We start from the raw sequence: 13,761 nt of genomic DNA on the forward strand, positions 1-13,761 counted from the left end.
CTGTAAGTACCTGTATGCCAAAGGTTCAGTAGTATAACATTTGTTAAATCACCAGCAAAATGTTCTAAAAGATAATCTAAAAATCAATTACTGTTTACCATTGTTCATTTATTAGTGGCACCTTAATGGACTACAAAATTTAAGTTCTATTTCTATCTTAATTCTTTTAGTACTGAGAAGAAATAAGCATTCTTAAGAACAAAAGTTAAATGAAATCGGTATCTTCCAAATGGGGAAAGAGGAACAAATAGATTCAATGTAACATTTAAGGTCATTATAATTTAAAAGCATATGAAAAACTCACCAAAATGAAAGCAGTAAAAGCAAAATCCACTTTCTGGACAACCTGAAATAATAAATATATTTTAAGTGACATATAATTAACAAATTTAGAAATATAATGAACAATTATTTATTAAGCATATAACAAGCTAGATATAGTGCATTAAACCAAAGGAATAAGAAATAATACACGCACGCACGCACGCAAACACACACACACACACACACACACATATACAAAACTGTACAATGCTTAACTTATCCATATCAGCTTAGCTGCAGTTGAAATAAATCCTGAAGTTTTCCTTCCTGTAAAAGAATGCCATATATTTGTACAGTATATTTGTATGTACCTAAATATATTTAAGGGCAACTGGTAAGGCAGGTACTAGCCCACTTCCCAGTCTAAAGAGAACTATCATGTAAACATATCTCATCTACCTCCCAAGGCCATAAAGAGATTGGCCAGCAATCCATTAACTCAGAAGGATGGGAAGAAAAAACCTAGAATTTATATTTAGGAGTGTATATATGTTTGTATGTGGGTGGGTGGTTATGTATAGGCTTTGCCATCTTTACACTGCAGTGGGCAATTAACTGTTGTGTTTAAAGCTTCATTTTTGTCTGCAGTAGCCAAGTCATGTCTGGAATCTTATTCCAAGTCTCTCTGACAGCTAATTGATGCAGTAATGAAGTGAAAGAACCTCTGGATGAGAAAAAATGGAAATAGGAGAACTGCTGCATAAATAAGGATGCATTAAAATATTATGTATATAGAAAGAAAATGGTAACTGCAACAAATGCAATTAAAACGGACGAAGGAACAGTTTGGATTAAGGAGATTTATAAATTGCAGGGTTATTTTAATGAAAATTAAACACAACACAACAACAACAGGGAAGCAGAGGAAGAGAATCAAGGAGTCCCCAGTGTCATGAATGGAATTAAAAATCATAGTGCTAAAAGAAGTGGGATGACACTGAAGATAGGGAATGCTGGAAGGAATGCTGGAAGTTCATCTAGAACTTTTCATTTCATTATTCCACCCAGAATTCTTTTCCATATTTCCTATTACCATAAATCTCCATACTTCTGTGGCATTCAGCAACACTATTCTTTTTACTCTGATCAAGCAGCATCCTCTTTCTATACATCTGCCTTCCATTCATTCTTTTGGGAGATTAATTTAGTATCTGATATTTTCCAATATAGGACTTGAACTTTGTCCTCCAGTAATTCTATTTTCACTCTCACTTTGTTTCCTTTTCTTCCAGATCCATTTTTTTTCCAGATCCACTCTTGACACACCAAATAATAGTCTGTCACACATTCAAAACTTATCTTCACTTTTGTATCCATCATCAATTCCCTCAATATTCGTAATAAACAATAAATTGTTTTAGATATTTTCCCATCAATTTGCTATATGTATGCATGGATTCCATTTTCTACCCTTTTTAGATACAGAGTGATTGTGTGTGGGGGTTCAGAACTAATATAGTGTACCTATATACACACACACATACACACACACACACACATACTATCTTAGTTCTTGGTGGAAAAGAGAGAAATAAATTAATAAATAAATGCCAAAAATGATATTTTTAGCAAGTTCATCTTTTTTTATAGCACACTTTAAGTACTAATATAAATATATATACCATAAGTACTAATATATATACCATAATATATCTTTTTTTATAGCACAATTTAAGTACTGATTAATGTTCATTGTTAACTAAATGAATTTGCTAAAAAATAACATTTCTGGCATTTATTTATTTATTTCTCTGTTTTCCACCAAGAACTAAGATAGTAAATATATATATACTTATTATCTTAATTTTTGGTGGAAAAGAGAAAAATAAATAAATAAATTCCAAAAATGTTATTTTTTAGCAGGTTCATTCAGTTAATAATGAACATTAGTCAGACATTAGTCTATATATATCAAATATATAGTCAAAGCCTAAGGCAGCAGCAGACTAGGGAGGAAGTTCAAGTGGAAGAAGTTCCATAGCAAGACAAGCCCCTCCATGGGATGTACCATCAACAAATAGCTGAGATGGCTGACATTGGGAAATCCTATCAGTGGCTGGAAAGGGCTAGACTAAAAGACAGCACTGAGGTACTGAGAAGCAGGGGTCTACCACACTAGACAGGACCCAAGGTGCAGACTGTGCAGAGAGACCTCAGAGACATTCCAACACATAGTAGCAGGGTGTAAGGTGCAGGCAGGAACAGCATACACTGAACGGCACAAACAGGTAGCTGGCATTGTGTACAGGAACATCTGCACATTGTATGGGCTAGACTCTCCCAAGTCCAGATGGGAGATTCCACAGAAGGTCATGAAGAATAACAGGGCTAAGATCCTGTGGGACTTCCAGATCCAGACAAACAGGCAGGTACTGGCCAATCAACCAGGCAGCAGTGCCAAGTTACAGCAACATCAGGAAGAAGGAGTATGAGAAGCTGGAGAAGTACCAGGCCCTGAAGGAAGAACTAGAGAGAATGTGGAAAGTAAAGGCTAAAATGATCCCAATGGTGGTAGGAGCACTCACGGCTGTGACTCCAAGCTGGGAGAGGGGCTCCAACAGATCCCAGGAACAACATCTGAGCTCTCTGTCCAGAAAAGTGCAGTGCTGGGAACAGCTAAGATACTGCGCAGAACCCTCAAACTCCCAGGCTTCTTCTAAAGGACCCGAGATTGAGGAAGACACGTACCACCCATAGGGGTGAGAAGGGAATCTATATATCACACTCCCCTGCCTGTGGGAGAATAACTGGCCTGGGTCACCCAGTAAGCTTCCATGGCTGAGGGTGAACCTGGGTCTCTCCACTGCCAATCTAACACCTTCATCACTAAACCACACTGTCTCTCATACTGTTAAAAATGTAAATTTCAAACAAGTAATATTTTTATATCTAATTGCTCTGGATTATGAAAAATAACATGCAGAGGTAATTTTTTAAAAATCCAAAAATTGTGGATATTGGTTTCAAGAAATTGTTAAAATCAAAAATCTACAGATAGAGCTTACAAACGAACAATTGTAAGCTGAAAAACTAGAAATGTTGTAATGTTGCTACCTTATTAAAAATTTTCTAAATCCTGCTAAAAAGGATGCTAAAATGAAAGAGAGACAAAATAGGAATATGGCCATGAACGTGATTTGACAAACCAAGCAGGCAAACACAGATTTGTATCTTCCAAAATGTTATCCAGTTTTTTTCTGCATTTGAAGAAAGACAATGTACAATTCCTAAGAGGTATTGAATTGAAACACTATTTGTCAGAGAGTCTTGCTCTTGTTATGTCAGCTTGTCTTTCTATGTGTATGATATCTGTTTATATCTACAGCACCTATATATCTGTATCTACATCGTCACAGCTATTCTTTGTACTTCCTGATGATACTGCACTTAAAAGTTTTAATGATATAATTGGTCTTGAAAACTGCAGAGCAAAAATCAAAGCATAGACCTAATTAGGATGTCTGATGTAACTGGATACTCATCATTTCTTTTCTTTCTTCAGAGTAGAGGAAACAGAAGATTTATCTAGTGGCCAATATAAAATCCTTTGGTAGCATTTAATTCCTCCTTTCTTAATTAACATCAGACATATCAGTCCCTTCTTTACTATCCAGTACTGAAAGGTAAATGCAAGCTTTATAAAATTAATCTCTAACTATATTTTCCACTTACGACCTGTTTGCAACCTCTTTTTTACTTGAAATAAGTTTTACTGCTTATTCTAGCTTCAAATTTGGAGTTACTTTATGCATTCCAAAATTCCTCTGCACAAGGACTTCTCAACTCTCCGTAAAATCAGCCTTATACACAGATTCTCATGGTCATTTTAAAACTTGGGATATTTAGTTATCATCATCATCTGTCTTTTATAAAGTTTTGGTCCATTATATTTTCTTTATGAAAACAATCCGGAGAACATTCCACAGATTATTTTGTTTATATTCTGCCTTTCCTTTAGGAGCTCAAGTGGCATACATGGCATTCCCTCTTCCATTTAAGCTAATCAGCAAACTTTTTTTTAAATGTATACATTCCTATATGGAAACAATCAAATAACTATTCCACATGTAATGTATAAATCAGGAAAAACATTTTAAAAACACACTTCATACCCAACTTCTTACCATAGTTTAATTATGATCCATTATTGAAGATTTTCTAAACCTGCACAAAACTTATATTACCAGAAAAAAATCAACAATTCCAGGGAGAAATATCTCTCTCTCTCTCTCTCTCTCTCTCTCTCTGTGTGTGTGTGTGTGAGAGAGAGAGAGAGAGAGGGTGGGTGTCTTTCCCATTTGGGACACTCTTTGCTGTGTTTTAAAGTAGAACAAGATGGTATGGAAAGAATAGATACTTCTGGTTGAGGCCAGGACTAGCTGAGGCATGCACATAAAACTAAGAGAAGAAAGAGCAGATACAGCCAGAACTTCACAAGAGGCTTTGATTTGACTATAAAGCTCTGATTACCATGCTGATGGCAGGCTTGGGATAGGATAGGATTTATTATTGCATCATTTAAATGTTGGACTCTTAGGAAACAGGAAGCTAACAATAAGGAAGAGTTTGACTGGGAATTCAGTAGCTAAATAAGTTGAAGATCAACTCTTTCGATCTATCTAAAATGATGGAGAAAACTGACTGTTGATTGGCTGAAACTATTCCTATCCTAGTTTCATCTAAGAACTCCAAAATTCACAAAATTGATTACCACAACTTAAACCCAAATCAGAAAAACTTCTAAAAATGCTGTAGAAAACACACAGAAAGACAGAACATTTTTCGCCAGACATCTAGAAATAAGTTTCAGGAAGCAGAGGATCCATTAAATTGAAGAAATCTCTCTCCCAGACAATGGTGTTTGCAGGGAATGGTCAAAAGATACAAGATGGCAATTGTGGCATCACAATCAGGTCCCCACTCCTTTGTAATTGCTTGCAACATCCACACATATACAAAATGGATGGATCTTTGATCATTATGCTGCTTCTTTTGACCCAAGCTCCTGAGACACTACTACTCCCATGGGGTCATCAAAGAGATATCTATTTCCAGAAGAGAGGGTGAAAAATCAAAAAGTTGCTCGGAAAATTATGTTTAACTTGGTTTTAAATCATAGTACTGGGGCTTTGTTCAGTTCTTCATACTCGTAGCCTATAACCAAGGCTTGAGAACTATTTAAGTATTTTTAGCTCAAGTGCATCTAAAATGCTTTTTAAGGAAAATCAAGTTTTCAATTATTAATATACATACTAATTATGCACATGGAAAAAGTGTTATCAGTGTTACAGCAGAAGTATCATCTCAACACATCAGAATAGTCTGAATTTTCTGTATCAAGTATCCTAAAATTTAATAGAAATACTTTTCTGAAGGGGAATTTCAGAATCTTAGAAAATGTCAAAAATGTAACAGCATTTTTGACCTAGGTGGAAAGCATGGTCTTCTAAGTCCTTATTTTATTACAGTGTTTATAAACTTAACAAACTGGACATATTCAGTCCTGGGGAGATATTTATGCTTTTCTTCCTCCTGTTCAAAGGCAAAAAAGGTTCAGACACTGATGATGGAAACAATTTAAAATGAAATAAAGAATCCAGTAAAAGTAGGCTGAAATCAACTTTTAAAAAGAAAAGCTAAAAAATGAAGAGGTGTTAATATTCCTCTAGAAACCTCTAAGACAAATTTGTGTCCTTTTCTATTTTGTCTTATTTTCAAATTCAGCTCAATAAGTACTTATACATTAGTTATACGCCATCTTTCCTTCAGGAACTCAAGGTGGCATACATAGTGGCTCCTCCTGTCATTTTTTCACTACAACAACAACCCTGTGAGATAAGTTGGGCTGAAAGAGATTGACTGGCCCAAACTCACCTTGTGAGCTTCCAGGCCTCAAGGTAGGCTTGAACCTGGGACTCCATGGTGTTAGTCCAACACTTTAACCACTACATCCCACTAGCTCTTCTGTGTTTGTATTTGTATGTAAGTATGAAGAAGGGCAGAGAGAAAGGGGCACTGTGAGGGTTAAGGTACTAGATTAGGAATGGAGAAACTCAAATTCTAGTCTTCCATTGAACACAGAAGCTGGTTGGGTGATTTTGGGCCACTCACTTCAGTCTTAGACTGGGAAATTGAAAATATCTATCTATCAAACTGCACTGGACCAGCATGGTATACTATGATCCTTCATAGTGCAATGAATTCTGTTTCATAGAGGCTGATTATATATGACAAATAATGTTATTTAGCAAATTAGCCATATTTAGCTTTACTGATAAATTCAAAGTAGAATATGTTTTGATGTCTATTTCTACCAAACTATACTTGCCAGGCAGGTCAAATTTCTCACACTGAAAAATATACCAGGGCAGTAGTGTGTATTTCACTTGCATGAAAGGTATGAATATAGTCCTCCTAAAAATCTAGACCAATGTATAGCCCAACTGCAGAATATGTATATAGAATTTCATATATATAATTATTCACAGCATGTGGTTGAATTTTGTCAACTTTGGTTGATCTTGGAAGCAGCTAAGTAGGGTTGGAGCTGATTAATACTTGGATGAGAAACACCTCCAACTAAAAACAGGTCTGTAGGCTATATTTGGAAGTTGTAAAACTATCTCAGCAGAGGGCAAACTTCCAAACTATAGCCAAAAAACCCAAATGGGCATGCCATTATAATGACCAAAAGTCAAGCTTGACTCAAAGGAGACTTTATAATTACCTTTAGAATATCAGATAGAATTTCCTATAGTCATTCAAACTCCAAAGTTCACATGGCCATCCCACGTTCATTATGAATCTTCTGTACCATGCCTGGTGAAATTACCATTTTCTGTAGGACCCAGAGGGCATCAAAAGCTCATACAATATTTTAAGTAACTTAATGGGATTTAATTCTAAGTAAGTATGCATAAGATCACACCATTAATAGGTTGAGAACCAATATGTACATTTCCATTTTATAGGAAAGGTGGCATAGAATGAATGAATGAATGATTTATTTACCTGACATTTAAAGTATAAAAGCAGGATTACATACAAAACAGCATTACAGATTTCAAGAGAAAATTATATAGCAATTAATGTATAATTATTTTGTCTTAATTGGTTAATATTTCAATATGGCTTCTTTCAGAATAATTTTATTAGAATTATTATTTATAGTAGAATTATTATTAATAGAAACAAGTACATATTTAATGGAGGATATCAAAACAATAATTATTTGGCTATCTCTAACCTTTCTACAGATATGTGGGGGTTTTTTTAGTACATTAACTTAACCTAAACCAAGCATATTCTGAAAACAGTGAAAGTATGGCATATCATTCTGCAAAAATATATTGATTCTAAAGCTTTTCTTTCAACATAAAGACATCTAATTAAATTATGGTTTTCAGTATTAAAAGATTAAGTACTTGCGGGGCACAATTAAGCAAAAAGGGTTAGGGTTAGGGTGGGTTTAGTTGTTTCACCCCTAGGATTGTTCTTAGTGTTTACTGCAAAAAATTACATATATTTTTAATTTAATTTGAAAAAATACAATAAACCATTTGCGATACTGAACAGATGTTTCACAAGATCATAGTACTATTTTAAAATCGTACAGGTAAAATGTCTATGTTAACAAATGCTAACAAGAGTGATTGAAGTGCAAAAAGAAAAGTGATCCAACTGGGGAGTGTAAATGTTCTGTTTCAGTCCTTCAGGAACTTTTATCAAGGTTTGGAACTTACTAGAGCTGTGGGTGAAATGAATGGTCTCAATGGTTTTGATTCTTAACCACAAGGAAGTTATTGTTTGTGTTGTTTGGCAGTAAAGGTACTGCTGCAAGCCGTTTGGGCTACTGCTGCCCTCACACTAAGCAGCACCTTAACTTCTATATTTATTTTATTTACAGTATTCATAAACTGCCAACTCCATTAATAATAATAATAATAATAATAATAATAAAGATTTCATCATTTATAAATTTAATAGAAAATAGAAAAACATTTAAATCAATAAAAACATAAAAACATAAATCGTGGCAGTCATATTAAAGCCACCATAACAAAAAAAACATAATAATGCATTAAAAAAATAACTGAAAGCTCTGTGGAAAAGTTTTCACTGCCTTCCCAAATGCCATCAGACAGGGCACCATTTGCATCTCCAGGGATATATTGTTCTACTGGGATGAGACTTACTGAAAAAGATTGAGCTCTTGCTCTTCCCTCTTTTCCTATGGAGGAACTTTCAACATCCCAACTTGAGACAAACACACTAGACAGGTCAGTTCTACATGAAGGAGACAATCCTGCAAGTACTTAGGCAATGAGCCATAAAGGGTTTTTTAGGTCATAACCAGCAGTCTGAATTATACTCAGAAGCGGTTCTCACATACTACAAGTGGACTGCTACATTTTGTACCAACTGCAGCTCCCAGGTAGTCTTCAAAGAAAACAGCTGCAATAGTTGATACTAGAGATGATAAGGAAAACTGTGGGTTTCATGTTCCAAGGAGGATTGCAACTGGCAGACTAGATGAAGCTTGGCATAGGATCTCTAGCATAACCTCCATCAGATGATACAGCAGTATCCAGGAGGCCTTCATTTTATGCCTAGGCCTCAATCCTGAATGAAGGATCCAAATGATCCACTATCTCAACTTCTTGCCACTTAGTCAATAACTTTCTCTACAAAAGGGAAGGTTTTAGGTAACCGGCTAAATTTGCTGGAACCTGGTAGGTCCTGTATGGGAAAGATGTACCACTACCCTAGCCCTCTAGAGAGAAAGTAACCATCTCCTAGATCCAGCCACTCCCCCCTCTGTCCACTTCACGAAGAGGCCAGATAGGGCTTGGATATACCCATATGCTGGTATCACAGCTCATTTTATCAGGCAGAAAGGGATGCGAAATTCAGTTTCCAACAGATCTATTCTGTGGGCTTCTGTTTGTTTGCAATTCAGAATGAATAGGATTGAAATTAATTTGATTCATATTATAGTGCTAACTTAAGTATGCATATTAGGAAAAAATCAAATTAAAAATTGCAATAAGTTATGTAAATGAAATTAATCAAATTTAGGAATTAGAAATAAACATCATATCACTAGTATGTCTGTGTGGATTGTAATATGAGAATCTACAAACACATTTTAACCATTCCTTGTAGCACTATTATGCTCTTAACAAATATTTAAGAACATAAATAGTACAAGGTTCTATTTTTAATGTTTTAAGAACATTAAAAATAGTACAAGTTTACAAAATACTTCTTTTAATATAAACTGAATTCATCCTTCCCTTACAAATTAAGAATTTGAATTTTTTTATCAGTAACAACAGATATTACTGTTTTAAGAATGAAAAAATATTTATTTAATTCTTGTATTGTAATAACAGCAATGTGATTGACAAGCGCTCCAGCCTTTTCATGAAATGTTGATGACAATATTTGGAAGCATATCCTAAAACATTTTATACTAAAATAATGTTTCTATTCTTACACCATTTTTAAATAACAAAAAAACAGTAAATGGAATAAATAGATTTGTGGTAAATTCCTCAACAACTTGCAGTCCTTGCTTTGTTTATTATAAGTATGGAGCAAATTTGATTAGAAAATTCTAGAAATGTATATGAATGCATATGAACAAAGATGGGCAAATAATTCACGCAGAGCAGTCACTCATTAGATTTTTTTATTATTATTATTTAGACAAATTGTATGGTATCCATGTTAGTAGAACTTGGACTACTCCACTTTGTGGCTTTCAGACTATATTAAAATGCCATTATATGCATGGAGAATGAAATAATGATACTATTATGTCATCAGTAAAATTAGATATTACTAGATTGAATTAAGTTAAACAGCAGGGTCTAACAGTAACCTTCCTTAAACAAATGCATGCTGCATTCTACAGCAATTCACTTTTCCTGTTTTATTGTTATTGGCTGAGCTTACCTATTTGTAAATATCAACTGAATTGTATATTTGATAAAATAAGTAAACCATTATGTAGTTTGATGATGTTTGATTATATTGCTTGATAATGGGAGAAAAGTGTAGGATGTTTTTCATTTTTACTTGTTTCCCTTCCCTATTCATATTTCTGGCTGACATCTAAATGCTGTTTATAAGCAATTCTTTCAGTTAAAAGCCTTAAGTAGTTCCACTCAGGTATGTTTTGTTTACATCTCCATTTCATGTGAATATTGTTGTTACTTGTAAAAATTAGAAGTGTTTCATAAAAAAATGTGCAAAACATGCAAGAAGGCAGATGGTATAATACCTTATTTATTTATTTATGAAATTTATATGGCTGCCCAACTTAGACAATGGATGATGTACAAAAGAAAAAGAAAAATAATCAACCAACAAATACCAAAAAATATATATAAATAAATAACCCTTATCTTAAAACCTATTAAGACTATAAAATGACAACCAGAGCTGATTATTCTATAACTCCTTAAATTGGAAACTCTACTTGTCCTGGCCCAGGGAAAGAGTCAGGTCTTAACCAGCTTTCTAAAGGCTTTAGGGTTGGAGCCAACCATGTCAGAGAAATATAGTTCAAAAGGGCAGGAGCTACCATTGAGAAGATGACTCTGGGTCCATAAGATGACATTATTTGAATGAGGAGACCCAGAATATGTCCTCTCTCTTGTATGAGATGGGCAGATACCCTTGGGAGCAGGCGGTCCCACAAATAACCTGATCCTTTGCCATGTAAGGCTTTATAGGTGATAACCAGCACTTTGAATTGGACTCAGAAACCTACTGGGATCCAGTGCAGCTTGCAGAGTAGAGATATCATATGGTCATAATCAGAGACACCCACAACCACCCACAACATTGTTTTCTGTGAAGTGAAGCTTCCAGGTGGTCTTCAAGAGCAGCACCATGTAGTGTGCATTGCAGTAATCTAACTTGAAGGTGGCTAAAGTATGAGTAACCATGAGCAGGGACCCTCCAAATCAGGAATTGGTGCAATTGGCACACAGGATGGACTTGTGCAGAAAGCCCCTTGGCTACAGCTGCCACTTGCTGTTCAAGCAGGAGCTGCAAGTCCAAGAGGACTCCCAAATTGTGCACTGAATCTGAGAGAGTGCTACCCTTCTCAGAGTCAAGGATAAAATCTTTCCAGTTCCAGGATTCATAGACCCCAAAGCCACTCAGACTTGGTAAGGTGGAACTGAAACCTATTCTTCCCCATCCAGACTCTCACAGGCTCCACACACTGGGATACAATCCTGACACCTGTACTTGAATATCCAGATGCACTGATGTAGAATTGGGTATCATCAGCATACTAATGATACTATACTTCTTGTCAATAAATGACCTCCCTTATGGGTTCACGTAGATGTTAAGGAGGAAAGGGGAAAACCCTGAGGTACCCCAAAAAGCAGGAGTCTAGGACTAGGCCAACCCCACCCCCACCCCCAGTACTGACTGCAACCAGACCTGGAAGAAGGAGAACAACTGCAAAACAATGCCTTCCATAAGTTGGGTCTTAGACCCAGCTATCTGTGGGGCAGTATTCCTGACAACCCTTACAGCTGGCCAAAGCTTGATCACCAGAAACTGGAAGTAAAGACAGGGAGTCAGAATGCAGAACTAATATGAGCCTGCTACTTGATTCCCAATGTATGTCCCCTTGCCCATCACCACCAAAATCTTTTCACCTGACCCTAATTCTTCCAACATCCTCCTCATCCCTGATCCTGGCTCCCTCTCCACCATAGCCAAGGGTCATATTTACCACTACCATTTTTTAATTTTTTTAAATTTTTTTTTTAAAATACAAACTACAAAACACAAAACTAGTAATATCAAAAATGTAAAATAATTCAATCAAACAACCAACATAAAACACATATAACTTAATCTCTACATGCACCCATTACCCGTGGGACTTATAACCCTCCTCATCATGGATTTTTATTATTAATAATTTTTAATAAGCCCTCTTCTCCAAAAGGGTGACATATATTGGTCTGGTTTTACTCCCTTCCCTTTAACAAAAACATATTCCAGAAATTCACCCCATATAACATCAAAATCATTCTTTTTTGCCAGACCCTTTTTATATTTTAGTTCACATGTCAGTTACTAGCAATATTCCATATTTCTTTAAACCAATATTCAAGTTCATACTCAAACTCCACTTTCCATTTTTTAACTATTATTAATCTTAAGTCAGTAACAAAAATTATCATCTCTTTCTTTTGCAATTCTAATTTCATGTTTCCAAAATTTAACAGTAATGCAATTTTTGGACTTATTTGCAAATTAATAGATAATATTTCATTAATCTCAACAAAAACCTTTTCCCATATTTTTTTTTACCTTTTTGCATTCCCACCATAAATGCAAATAAGTCCCAATTTCTTTTTTACACCTCCAACAATTTTTTAAATTACTTCTATTATAATAGCTTAAAGTTACTGGGGTTGTATACTATTTCCACTCTTATAACAGTTCTCTTTAATTCTAAAAGACATATTTTTCATAATTCTCTGCGTCCAAATCTTTGACCATTCCTCTTCTGTAATATTAATACCTAAGTCACTCTCCCAACTAAATTTCATTCCTTGTTGTGCTTGATTACTCTCTAACAACATTTTATATATTTTACCTACTAACCCTTTTGTAACTTTGTCTGTATCATTCTGTTTCATTTCTATCATTAATTCCTCAAATGTTGTTAATTGTCTGCATTTCCCATGTTGTTTTGCCCAATTCTTAGTCCATGCCTCCAATTGCAATACATTATACCAAGATATTTTACTTTGTTCAAATATTTCCTTTATATCATCTCTACAAGAAATTCTATTTAGCCAATCTTTCAGTCTTAATACTCCCACTTGCTCCATATCTTTTATTAATCCTGCTTTAAGATTCTCTGGAAATTTTTCTAATCTACATTTCAGGTCAGTGGTGATATTCCTTGACTACTACTACTACTACTACTACTACTACTACTACTACTATTATTATTATTATTATTATGCCAAGTTTGTAAAATAACATTACTTATTGGGTTTTTTATTTCTATAAAACATTTTTTATTTTGTGTAAAAAGAAAATAATCCTTATCTCTTATCTCCCCTAACTCCATTTCTCCCCAAATCTATTTTTCTAATCCATATATCATATTAGGGACATATCTCATTTGTTTAGCTATAGATTATTTATTAATATTTGGGATACTTAACTCTTCTTCTTTCTGGGGGTACATACCATAAGTTTTTATTTATTCTTGATTTTTTATCTCCATTGAAAAAATTATTTATGATATTTTGCCATTGTTTTAACTCCTCTTCTGTTAATTTTATTGGTAGCGCCAAAATAAAAAATTAATTTTAGGTAAAATCTTCATTTTACATAACATTCCTCTCCCAAACCATGACAGTTTCAATTTTTTATATGCAA

At 34.6% G+C, this 13,761-nt stretch overlaps 1 long non-coding RNA gene across 1 annotated transcript in view; it reads right to left on the reverse strand.

Moving 5' to 3' along the window:
• The window catches only part of LOC148213824 (uncharacterized), a 328,533-nt gene that overhangs the window by 155,285 nt on the left and 159,487 nt on the right, over nucleotides 1-13,761 (reverse strand). The window contains exon 2 of the long non-coding RNA XR_015793674.1: nucleotides 305-346. This is a non-coding gene — a long non-coding RNA (uncharacterized LOC148213824). The remainder of the gene's footprint in view (nucleotides 1-304; nucleotides 347-13,761) is intronic.

The sequence above is a fragment of the Python bivittatus genome, unplaced genomic scaffold (assembly GCF_059951505.1).
Source record: "Python bivittatus isolate LINGU-HERP-01145 unplaced genomic scaffold, Pbiv_v1 ctg000850_np1212, whole genome shotgun sequence".
Classification (NCBI taxonomy): Eukaryota; Metazoa; Chordata; class Lepidosauria; order Squamata; family Pythonidae; genus Python; species Python bivittatus.